We start from the raw sequence: 10,646 nt of genomic DNA, 5'->3' as shown, positions 1-10,646 counted from the left end.
GCCCAGACAATAAAAGTTGCCTGAAACACGATGGAATTAAATCCATAAGCAATGACACAAAGTGGTGACATACAGCTGGATGTTTAGAAACGTCTTGGGGCTGTGCTCACCTCACTGCCGGCTGAGTTCGCTTTTTGTGCTGTACCAGTTTGGGAGCAGGAACACGGCTGCACCGAGAAGCGCTGAAAGTCATTTTCCCCTTCTGCTTATCTCACAACGTAGCAAATCCCAAATGTGAAACTGGACTTAGCGCAAGTTGGTTTTTCAGCATCTGTCCAACTGCCTTGAGGAAATACAGAGCCAGCTAGAGAACTTTGGCTGGAGGAGAAAAATTGGCATGAAATGTGACCAAAAGCAACGGGTTGTGCTGGTTTGGCTATGGATGTGCTGAGCTTTTGAAGGCAAAATTTGGAGTTGGGGCAGAGCGGGGGTGGGGAGCACAGCAGTGAAAGGAATACCAAACATCTGTGCGGAGCTGGAGGAGATGAAGTACAGCTGGATGGACTGCGGTCATCCGGGCTTGGTCCCAGCTCAGCAAGCTCCATGGGCACAGGGGAGAGAGAAGCCTGGTCTGCACTAAGAGGCCTGGTTCCCATTGAGCAGCATGGTCCCCATTAAAGGCTTGGCCCCATCAGTGGCCCTGCTTCCATTGAGTGGCCTGGCCCTCTGCTACAAGCCTGGTACTCAGCTAAAAGCCTGACCCCTGCCTAGCAGCCTGGTCCCTATCCAGCCAGTCAGCTGAGCAGCAGGGTCATCCATAGAATCATGGAATCAATCCAAATGAGAGATGCTGCCTTAGCTCCATCAGGGCTGGGGGTGTTGCTGGAGCCCTGGGTTGGGGATGAAGGAACGGTCCGTGGTTCTACAGAGATGAGCGTGCTCCATCAGCATCCCTGCAAGCAGGCTGTAAGGGTGCATCTGGCTTCTCTGGGGCCGTGCTGTCCTGTCTGTGAGGTGTTTGGTGGCTGCCTGACAGCTCAGGATGACCTGCAGCTGGTGTTTGTGAGAGGATCACCAGGCAGGTGTGCCTAGCCCCAGACACAGCTTGCTGTAATTAATAATAAAGGGAGGATCTGCTCCCACCAGCAGCAATATATAGGATTGTTGCCCCCCCCATAACTCTGTGGGGCCTGCTACAAGGTTGTGGTTGATTTTTATTTTTATTTTTTTTTGTTATTTTGTTTTAACCCTCCTAGTGAGCAACTGGTTCTTCCTGCTGCTATCACTTGGCTGTGCTCACAATTAACTTGTGAAGCTTAAATCAGTGCTCTTGGGTGGGAGCAGGGACTGCTGAGGGCAGAGCCCCACCATGGGCAGCTCAGGTTCTGGGGGTGCTGGGAGTGCAAAAGCTGTTCTGCTGAAAGCTGGGTGGGTTGTGTGGCAAAGCAAACCTTGTCTGGTGTTCTAGGACAGCTGGAACCTCTTAAATTAATTTTTGTTTTGTTTTCTGCTGGAAAAGTACTTGTTGAGTGATGCTGATTTCTTTGTGTGACGATGAAGACTTGCTTTTGCTTCTTTGAAAAGCCTCTTGTGGAACAAGGTTTGAATTTATCAGAATAGCCCATCTTGAAACTTCATAAATGAAAAGATCTCAGTTTGTGGGGAAAATCTGGGGTTCTTTTTAAAATGCTTTTTTAGCAGATATTAAGCAAAGAAGTGCATAAAGTAATAGATGATCCCAGCAATCTTTTGCTGGAGTCAGATCCTCCAGATTGCCTCTGTTTCTGCAGATCTCTTTATGAAACTAGCTGGGACTCTGATTTGATTATCATTATTGTTATTTTTTGTTACAGTGAGAAAGTTTATCACGTTACGTCAGTTCTCACCCGATATCAGGATGCAGGTTCTTTGCCCCTGTTCATCTCCTTTGCTCAGAAGCATTTTGTTTTAAAATGAAGTCTACAAATATATGTAAGTAAAAATTCAAAATACATTCAAAAGATTATTTCTTCTTCCCAAAGGCAGAAGTTAACTTGGCTTTTCTGAAGCAGGGAAGAAATGTCTGGCTTCCCCCTCTTTCCATTTGGGGCAGCCTGGGCAACAGCAAACTGCTCACGAATCACCAGCTGAGCTTCCAACTGAAACCATGCTTGTGTTTCAGGAGCAAAAACTGAGTGTTGAGATGGAGGTGAGGTGTCCTGGATCTGATTGTCGAGCAGGAACAAGAGAGGCTTGAGAAAACTCGCTCTCCTCCAAAGAATGTGAGAAGCTGCAGTTAGCTGCCTGTCTCCTAGACAGCAGTAGCCTAAAAATAACAAACGAGTGATTAAAGAAAATCAATCAATATATTCTTTTTTAAAACTACAGTTGGAAAGCCTCGCAATGGGTGGGATACAGGAAAACATGGAGAGAGCTCTGCTTCCCAGGAGTTTTCATTTCTCAGCAAGAGGAAGAGCTCGGGCAGTGATGTTGTTTGGGAGTTGATGCTTGCTGTCCCCAGACTGTGTGTGGCTGCTGGACTCCTCCTCTTTGGGATTTAGGTAAAGAGCACTGGGTTCATGATGCCGGTGGTCAGCAGTGCAAGTCCATGTCTGGGATGCTGAGTGTGCTGGGTGTGAATCGTGACTGAGGTAAGTGAGCACACATGCAGCAAGTTGTGGCTGCATAGGGATGTGAATTTGCTGGGCTGAGTGTGCTCTTTGCACCCTCATCCTCATGGAGATGCCTGCAGAAACCCAGCTGCCATCCCAGCATGGAAAACAAATGTTGGAAACCTGCATTAGTTATTCTGCTGGGTCTGGATCTGGTTAACACACCTGTCCTGAGGTGGCACACAGAGCACAGTGTGCTCTCTAGGACTGTAGGACACGAGTCCCCTGGAGCCATACATAAGCAAACTTGCAGCAGTTGGTTTCTCTAGCAGGATGTGCCCCAAGCCCGGGGGATGAACCTGTGAACACAGCAGGGGAAACCCAGGCAGGCAGAGCCACACCTGCAGTGTTACCTGCATGAAAAGAAGTCCTGAGAGCACTCATGGATGGGAGATGCTGCCAAAATAAGGGTGCTGTGCTGCTGAACTTCTGCACTGAGTATCCGGCTCCCCTTCCTGTGGAAATCCCTAACGGCAGCCCAAATGGATCCCGGCGGGATGGGGGAGTGGAGACTCTGCCATGCAAACCCGTGTGGTGGCAGGGAGGGGGCTCTCCTGGCAGTGCTGCTTTGCGTGGCTCTAAGCTCACGGTTCCTCCTTCCCGGTGCTCTCCTGCAGCCACCCACGGGTGGGTTGGACACGCAGGACGGGGTCCCCAGCTCCACGCCCTCTCCGTTGTGCAGGAGGGGGAAGCGGCCCTGGAGCATCCCCGGCTGCGGGGCCGTCCTGCAGCAATTGCGGGTGCCGGGCTCCACCTAGGGGCTGCTCGGGGACGCGGGGCTGAGCCCGGCTGGACGCGGGAAGGGGGCTCCGGGCCGCCCCCTGCATCACGCCTCGGGTGCGAGTGCTCCAGCACGGGGAAGGGGGAGTTTGGGTTAAAACAATGGGATTTGGGTGCAAAGAAGCTGAGTGCGTGGAACGCGTCTTCCAGGAAAAGCAGAAAAAGCTAAAAGAGATAAACAAGGAAGCAGTGACTTTCTTTCTTTGTCAATAATGCTCAAGGAAATCACCTGTATTTTATTATCTCATTCATATGTTTAATGCTATTAAAGTAGGAGTCTGGGCTGAGCTGCAGGAAATCAAAGCATTTAATGGGGCAGACGCAAGCCCTCCCTCCTCCCTCCCCAAAGGTGATTTGAACCAGTTTAAACAAATGTGTCTTCTCTTAAAATAATTATGTGATTTAGAGATGCTTTTCCTTGGCTCGTATCAAATGACTTTAATGGGGTCTGCTCGTATGCGTGTGTCTGTTTAACCAGTTATTGCTTTTTAAAGCTGCATTCATTCCTCAGTTTTTGCCAGAAAAGTAATTCTGTCTGAGATGGGATTATTTGTGCTCCGCCATCACTAGGTATTTTTATTCCACGGTGCATTTAGTAGTGAAATGGTGCCCAGAGGGCAGAGGCCAAAATGTGATCTAAAACAACGTGCTGAAATTTGGGAATAATATCTTCTGGATGATTTAGCAGCTGTGAAGCTTTTTTTCTCCCCTATTTATTTATTTATTTGCCCTGTTTACAGAAAAGCAAGCTGTTCATGTGGGCCTACCCAGGTGAGTCTGTGGAAATGTGCCTGTCATCTTCACCTAATACCTGTTAGGTGTCTCCTCTGGCCAAATTTGTCAGCCTTGGAAGCTCTACCTTCCTGTTTGTGAATAGTGGGGGCTTGCAGAGTGGTGCTGAGTTGTAGCAGGATGTGTGCCAAGCCCAGGAGATGCATGCTATGAGCATAGCTGGGGATACCCAGACAAGTAGAGCCACATCTGCAGTGTTACCTGCATGAAACGGCATCCTGAGAGCACTCATGGCTTGTTGGTGTACAAAATAGAGGTGGGGGGAAGCTGGGAAGAGTCAAAAGCTGCTTTATTTCCTTTTGTAGGAAGGAGGGCAGGAGAACATAAAGCACTGGCATTGCAAAGAAGCATTCAGGGCAGCAAACCAAAGAGATTTGGGCTGCATGGCTGTGCTTTACTTGACAGGTCTGCCTCCTTTCCAGAGCCCCAGAGCTTGGAGCCCCCAGCCCTAGGAGACTTTTGCCATGTTGAAACTGCAGCTTTAACCCCATCTGGTTTTGTCTCACTGAGCCCTTGGTGTCTCTTCAGGATTAGAGCAGCAGCTTCCAGTGGGAATATACTTTGTTCCTGTATAGCTTAAATCTCTTCTGGAGGAAGAAACCACATCAGCTCACACATCCTTTACGCCTGCAGGAGCTGTGATGCACACAGCTGCAGTCCCTGCCCCATCACAATGCTGCAGAGCTGCACTGTTACCCTCTTTTGACCTTTACAGAATCAGAGAAAACTACTCCAGCTCCTTTCAAATGCGCTCTTCTGCTGCTGCCCTGCTCCCCACCACACTGTGTGCCATGGGCAGTCCCTATCCTTGTCCCCACCTGGGAAGGTCACATAGATACAGAATGGGGATTGCTGGAGAGTACGGAAGCAGCCCGGGTCCTTGTCCTTCCCCCTCTTGCCATTTTTGTGTGATTGTTCACTCACCTGTTTCACAATTAATTACAGGCTCTGCCTCACTCTCTCCAAGGAGCAGTGTTGATTCATTTGCCCTCATCACCCACAGCTGTGGATGCCCTTTCCACGTAAGTGCTGAGCTCCGATGCCAGGGTGGAGGTGAAAGTTCTGAGCCCAAATGGGGTGAACTGCCAGCCTCGTGTGGGCACTGGCACCTGAGTGCCTGAGAGCACAGCGGGGGATTGGGCATGGCATGAAACCTGCCCTCAGTTCTCCCCTGGAGATGGGCATTGGGCTCCCAGGTTGGTCCCAAGGACCCTCCAAAGTGTGCAGTGATGGGATGGCAGCCCTCTTTGCTCATCTGTGGCTGGAGTGAGGGAATGTTCTGGGGCTTTATGAGGGGAGAAATGGCACGTGGGCTGCAGCAATGTGGGGTGACTTAAGCTATAGCCAGGAGAATACCCTTGTACCTAAATCTACATGGTGGATTGTAAGGAAGGGCTCCCAGGGTGGTGCTGCCAAAGTCTTCCATGAGTTTGGAGAATGAGGAGCAGCTGGTAGCAGCCCAGGACTCCATGTCCTAGCAGCCTCATGCATGGGGTTGTCCTGGGGGGGGTTCGGCCCTGTTCCTCCCCTGCCTTTGCTTTGCACCTCCCCTCCTCTGCTTTAGAAATGCAGGGTGGGAGCTCAGTGGCACCTCTTTGTTTTGCAGCCAGCAGCGCACTGGGATAGGGTAACTAATTTGGGGAATGACTCCAGCTATCAATTTCCTGAATGAGTTGGTGGGAAAGGCTTTGAAGGATAAGCCAGATCTCACACGCTCTCTACCGTCTGCTTGGTCATGAATTACCCTTTTATTTTACTTCCTCCTTGTTCTCATTGCCACACCACTCAAACTAAAATTATTCGCCTACAACCGCAAACGCAGGGATATATCACCTGGAGTGCTGTAGGGCTGTCGCCATATATAATGCTCTGAGCTCAATATTTATAGAGCTACATACGGCACAAATCATATCCAGAAGGCCCGTCGAGCTGGAGAGCTAGGTATAAACTCCAGAAATATCGCAAGCCATCGCTCACAAGAGACTGCCCGGCAGAGCCGCTGGCCGTACATCACGCTGTAATGCCATCCGAGTCCGCGCTCGGTGCTGGAGCAGAGCAGAGGTCACTGCCAAGCTTTCCTTCCATAAATCCTAGGCGCTGGCTCTGAGCAAGGTTAGGGGCTGGGGAGCCCTGCTACTGGTGCTGCTTCTTGCTGTTGTTGACACAGAGGTGTCCCAGCACTGAGGGTGTGTGCTTGTCTGAGGGGTCTTGGCCTTGCTCTCTGCTGTGGGAACTGGAGGGGAAGGCAGGACAGATGCGATGGCTCGCTCAAACCAACTCTGAAAGATATAGGGAACAGATGGCTCATCTGAAATGGGGTTTTGATGGGTTTTAGGGGGAGGTCTGAGTCTCTTTTTCTCACCCTTCTGTGTCACATTCTCCTTTATGCCTTTGCGTTGTATAAGAATGTGAATTTTCTCTATTTTCTACAGGCCACTGTGATCAAGGGCACACAGTAACCTGCCTGTTTGCGTGGCAAAGACATGGCTGTCTGTCCCAAGAAAGTCCAGGTCCACTGCCTACCTAGAAGTTCCTCCTCAGCGATGAAGCTCACCCATCACTGGAGCACAGTTCCCACAGGGCAGACACTGCTACACGCCTGGGTTCTTCTGCTTCCTTGGGCAATCCAAAGAGCAAACAAATCCCAAGTAATAAGAATGCTCCAGGTGCCTGCCAGCTGCAGGAGGGCTCTCTGGAGCAGGAGCACTGATGTGGTGGAGATGAGCAATGGGGTTATGCCGAAGCAATCGCAGCCTGACAGCCACTCCAGTTTCTAATTCATGATGGACTCGAGCTAAGCGGTCTTTGGCCCTCCCCTCTCCCCCAGCAGCATGGCAGGAAGGCTCTGACATTAAGCAAAATAAAATCCAACCCTTAGCATTAAGTAAAACTCCCAGCGTGATGGGTTTGTGGCTTGCAGCAACAGCACAGCAGGAGCGTGTTAAAGCCAGTCTCCAGCGAGTGGAAGAATGAAGCTTTACAAAACCCTGACGAGGCAAAGCTCCTAAAATAACAATTGAATTAAACTTAATTCATTTTCACTTAATACCCTAATAGTGCCTTTAGCAAATGAGACTGTTATCATTTTGAGGAGGAAAATGGGGAGGCGCAGTCTGGATGCAACTCACATCTCCTTAGTGTGAAAGAAAGAAAACGGTCTTGGAAATAAATAACCAGGGGAAGCAATGCAGACAATTCAGAGGTTTCCTTTGGGAATAAACACTCCCAAACCTGAACACATTCATATTCCAAACTGAGGAGTGTGTAAAACAGGCTAATTTTTTCCAGACCCTTGAGGTTTGCTAAGTTTGGGTCATACTCTGCACCCAGCTGGTTGGGACTTTCCTCCCCTCTCCTTGTCATGAAGCCCTTCCCTTGGGAAAGCTGCAGATCCCGTGCTGCCAGGCCCTGACTCAGCAGGCAGGTGAGCACAAGCCTGTGCCATCCCTTGCACGATGCTCTGGGCACCATCACATACTGGATCTTTATTTCCAGCTGTGCCTCCTACGTGCTCGAGCTCACCCTCATGATGCTGCAGGAAGTTGCTGCTATATCCCAGCTGATATCCCAGCCTGCGTGCTCCATGATGGCCATGCTGGCACCGAACTACACTTCCCAGGAGGCCACAGAGCAAGAGCAGTGCTCTCTGAGATGAGTGCAGGAAAAACGCTCCCTTTGGCTGCTCGTGCTCGGTGGTGAATGGGATGGCAGTGGAATGTCAGGACTGGAAGCAGCACCGCTCTGCGAGCAGCTGCAGGCATTGCAGCTAAATGGGTTTTTCCTCTTAATGCAGCTCTCTGCTGTCACTGCAGCCTTCCTCCAGCAAATAGCCCAAGCTGGCTGTGCAAGGTTGGCCTCGCCCTCTGCTTCTCTCTCAGGCAGGCTCTGCTAATCCGCTCCTGACAGATGTTTTTGTCTCTCATTCATAGAAACCTTTTCCCCTTGCCCTGCTTGGTGCAGGCAGCTCCAGTTTTAAGAAGAAGGATAAGAAACTTTCAAAGCTCTCTGTTCATCCTCCCAGCTACGGCTGGTTGCTTTTAGGGTTATAGTACCAAATGCAATGGGAGGTTGCTGGAACAGCAAGCATTCTCGTCATTGTAGATGGGGAAGATCAGGAATAGGGGCTGCACTTCTCCATCTCTAGGGCTGATGTCAGCTGTGTGCCTTCTGAATCTCCGCCTAAGAAATGGATTCTTTGAGCCCTGTTCCTTTGAAGGGAGATTCCTGACTTGGGTGGCAGTCAAGGCTCAAGAAAACAAGACGCTGGGTGTCCCTTTGCCAGAGTGCAGCATGGGACCATCACCCTGTAGGAGTGATAGAGACCCCCGGTCCCATTGCAGTGACATGAGCATGGGGATACTGGGGCCTTCTGGGGAGAGCTGCTGACCTCTCATGCCTGGCTTTGAGGATGCCATTGGCAGAGGAGTGAGGTACGCTGTGCCAAACCCTTTAAAAGAGGGTCGCAGAAAGGTGAGGGGCAAATTCCCTTCACTCTGGGCCATGGTTTCTGCACTCTGGGATGGGCACAGCGTGAGGACTGAAGGCAGGAGCTGTTTTGCAGCCTTGCTTATGGGCACTGCAGCTGATTTCTCCGGCAGAGCAAAGAAAAAGAAGTGAGAGAAATAAAAGCTATTAGTATCAAGAGATTAAGGGCTGTGGTTTGAGTTAGGTGAGGAACAAATGGAATTATCTGAGAAAAGTATTAGTGGATCATAAAACAGTGTTTTTAAGGAATGAGAAATAGCAGCTGATTACAGGCAGCGTGATGCTGGCTTTGTACTGACGCTTGTGCCGGTGGGATGGGAATACCCCAGAAAGAGATATTTTGCCAACACCCTCTGCTTTTTAGCTTTGTAAAATTACTTTCCCTAATAGTAATAATAATAATAAACTTTCAGGAGGAAGCCCTTCCTGCTCCATCCCGCCGTGTGATGCAGTCAGAGAGCTGCAGGAGCCGCAGCCTGCAGAGGTCCCCCTCGCCCAAGCTTTGCGATCCAGGCAAGGCTGAGCGCAGGGAAAGGCTGAGCTGAGCCCGAACCCCCCCCGCAGCCACCAGTTCACTGCTTTGAACCGTACCGTCCGGGTGCAGCCCTCGGGATGCTGTCCCGGGAGGGTTGTTTTCCCTCGGGATGTGGGCTCGGAGGGGAGGGATGCTGGTAAGGCAGGTAAATTAGCAGCCAAGTTAATTAGCACCGTGGCAACCTGGGAACTAGAGGAGAGCCCGTGTTTGGGGCAGAGGTATTCATGCCATGGATTCCCACGAGTGATGGGAACCCCACCACCACCTCTGCCCAAATGCTTGGGTAGGGTTGGAGGAGTAGAGCATGCTCTGCACACTCCCAATTTCCTTTTTTGTGCTGAAAATCGTGCCGTGGGCACAGCGATGTACCCACCCACATGTCCACAGCCACGAGTTCCAACATGTGAGCAAGGACAGCTCTTGAGCGTGGCTGTGACTTCTGTGCTTGGGGACCAGGTAGCCTCACTACTACACCACTTCTCTACCAAATACTTTGTCCTTGCTCTGAGAGAAGGGAGCAGAATATAAATGGGAGAGGAGCACAGTGGCCTGCTGCCGGGGCGAAGAGGGAAACCCCGTGAGAGGGCCCTCCTAGGAGCTGGCATGGGCAGCTGTGCTCCCGGCCCTCTGCTCTGTCCTCTGAGCACAGGGTGAACTCCTGCCCAGGGGGACGTTCTCTCCATAATAAATGGGGTGAGGGGGAGCCGAGAGGCATATCAGCGTTGTACTTACTTAAGGGAAGGAGCACCCGTGCTACACACAGGGCCACATTTGGGCCCCAGCAGTGCTTTGTGCCATGAGCTCACCAGGGATCCTCTGTGACTGCCTGGATCCCCGTGAGCTCAAGGTGTGGAGTGTGGGCAGAGGGGGTAAATCGGGCACCACCACTTCAGAGACCTTGTAATCCTATGGGAGCTGCAGAGCAGCAGCCTGGGGACATTCCCTTCTCCACCTACAGCCATGGGCTCGGACTTGAACTTCAGCCACCCCCCCAGCTCTGCCTGCCTGCAGTGAGGGGGGGGAGTGCCGCCATGTTCAGGAGATGGGAGACGGGTTCAGAAGGAGGGAGAAAGGCTTTTGCCAGAGGAAATCGATACCCCGTGAAAAGTAATTATTGAAGCATAAATTTATCATAAGGGTGATCACCAATAAAACATCTCTTGGCGACATTTTAATTTAAAATCAAATTCGAAAAGGGCCCCCTCCCCCTTCAAAAAAAAAAAAAAAAAAATCCTTAACAAGCAGAAAAATAACTGCAGCCCTTGGAACACTTCATTATACGTTCAAAGAGAGCTCCATCATCTTCGCACCGACGCCGGGCTCTGCTCTTCTGATGGATCCAATGCAGCTGATTTATGGAAATGACTTGCAAATCCATAAATGTAGTTTGCAGTGACAGCCGTGCATATCACGAGTAATTCCTTTAAAGTATGCAAAGAAAAATGATTCATATCTGGTTGGAC

General features: G+C 50.6%; 1 long non-coding RNA gene across 5 annotated transcripts; it reads left to right on the top strand.

The window, feature by feature from the left end:
- The first annotated feature begins 1,119 nt into the window (after positions 1-1,119).
- LOC116231726 (uncharacterized) lies at positions 1,120-8,985 on the top strand. 5 transcript variants are annotated; one of them, XR_016468825.1, is made up of 7 exons: positions 1,120-1,140; positions 1,794-1,911; positions 2,102-2,201; positions 2,308-2,570; positions 4,112-4,142; positions 5,109-5,185; positions 6,596-8,985. It is a non-coding gene; the product is annotated as an uncharacterized LOC116231726 (long non-coding RNA). The 5 variants fall into 5 exon arrangements; XR_016468826.1 differs by lacking the exon at positions 1,120-1,140 and adding an exon at positions 1,217-1,368; XR_004167517.2 differs by lacking the exon at positions 1,120-1,140 and adding an exon at positions 1,457-1,540.
- The last annotated feature ends 1,661 nt before the right edge of the window (positions 8,986-10,646 follow it).

The sequence above is a fragment of the Phasianus colchicus genome, chromosome 8 (assembly GCF_987193195.1).
Source record: "Phasianus colchicus chromosome 8, bPhaCol1.hap1.1, whole genome shotgun sequence".
NCBI classification, from domain to species: Eukaryota; Metazoa; Chordata; class Aves; order Galliformes; family Phasianidae; genus Phasianus; species Phasianus colchicus.
The sequence above is the reverse complement of the archived record's forward strand: the minus strand, read 5'-3'. Positions and strand labels throughout refer to the sequence as shown.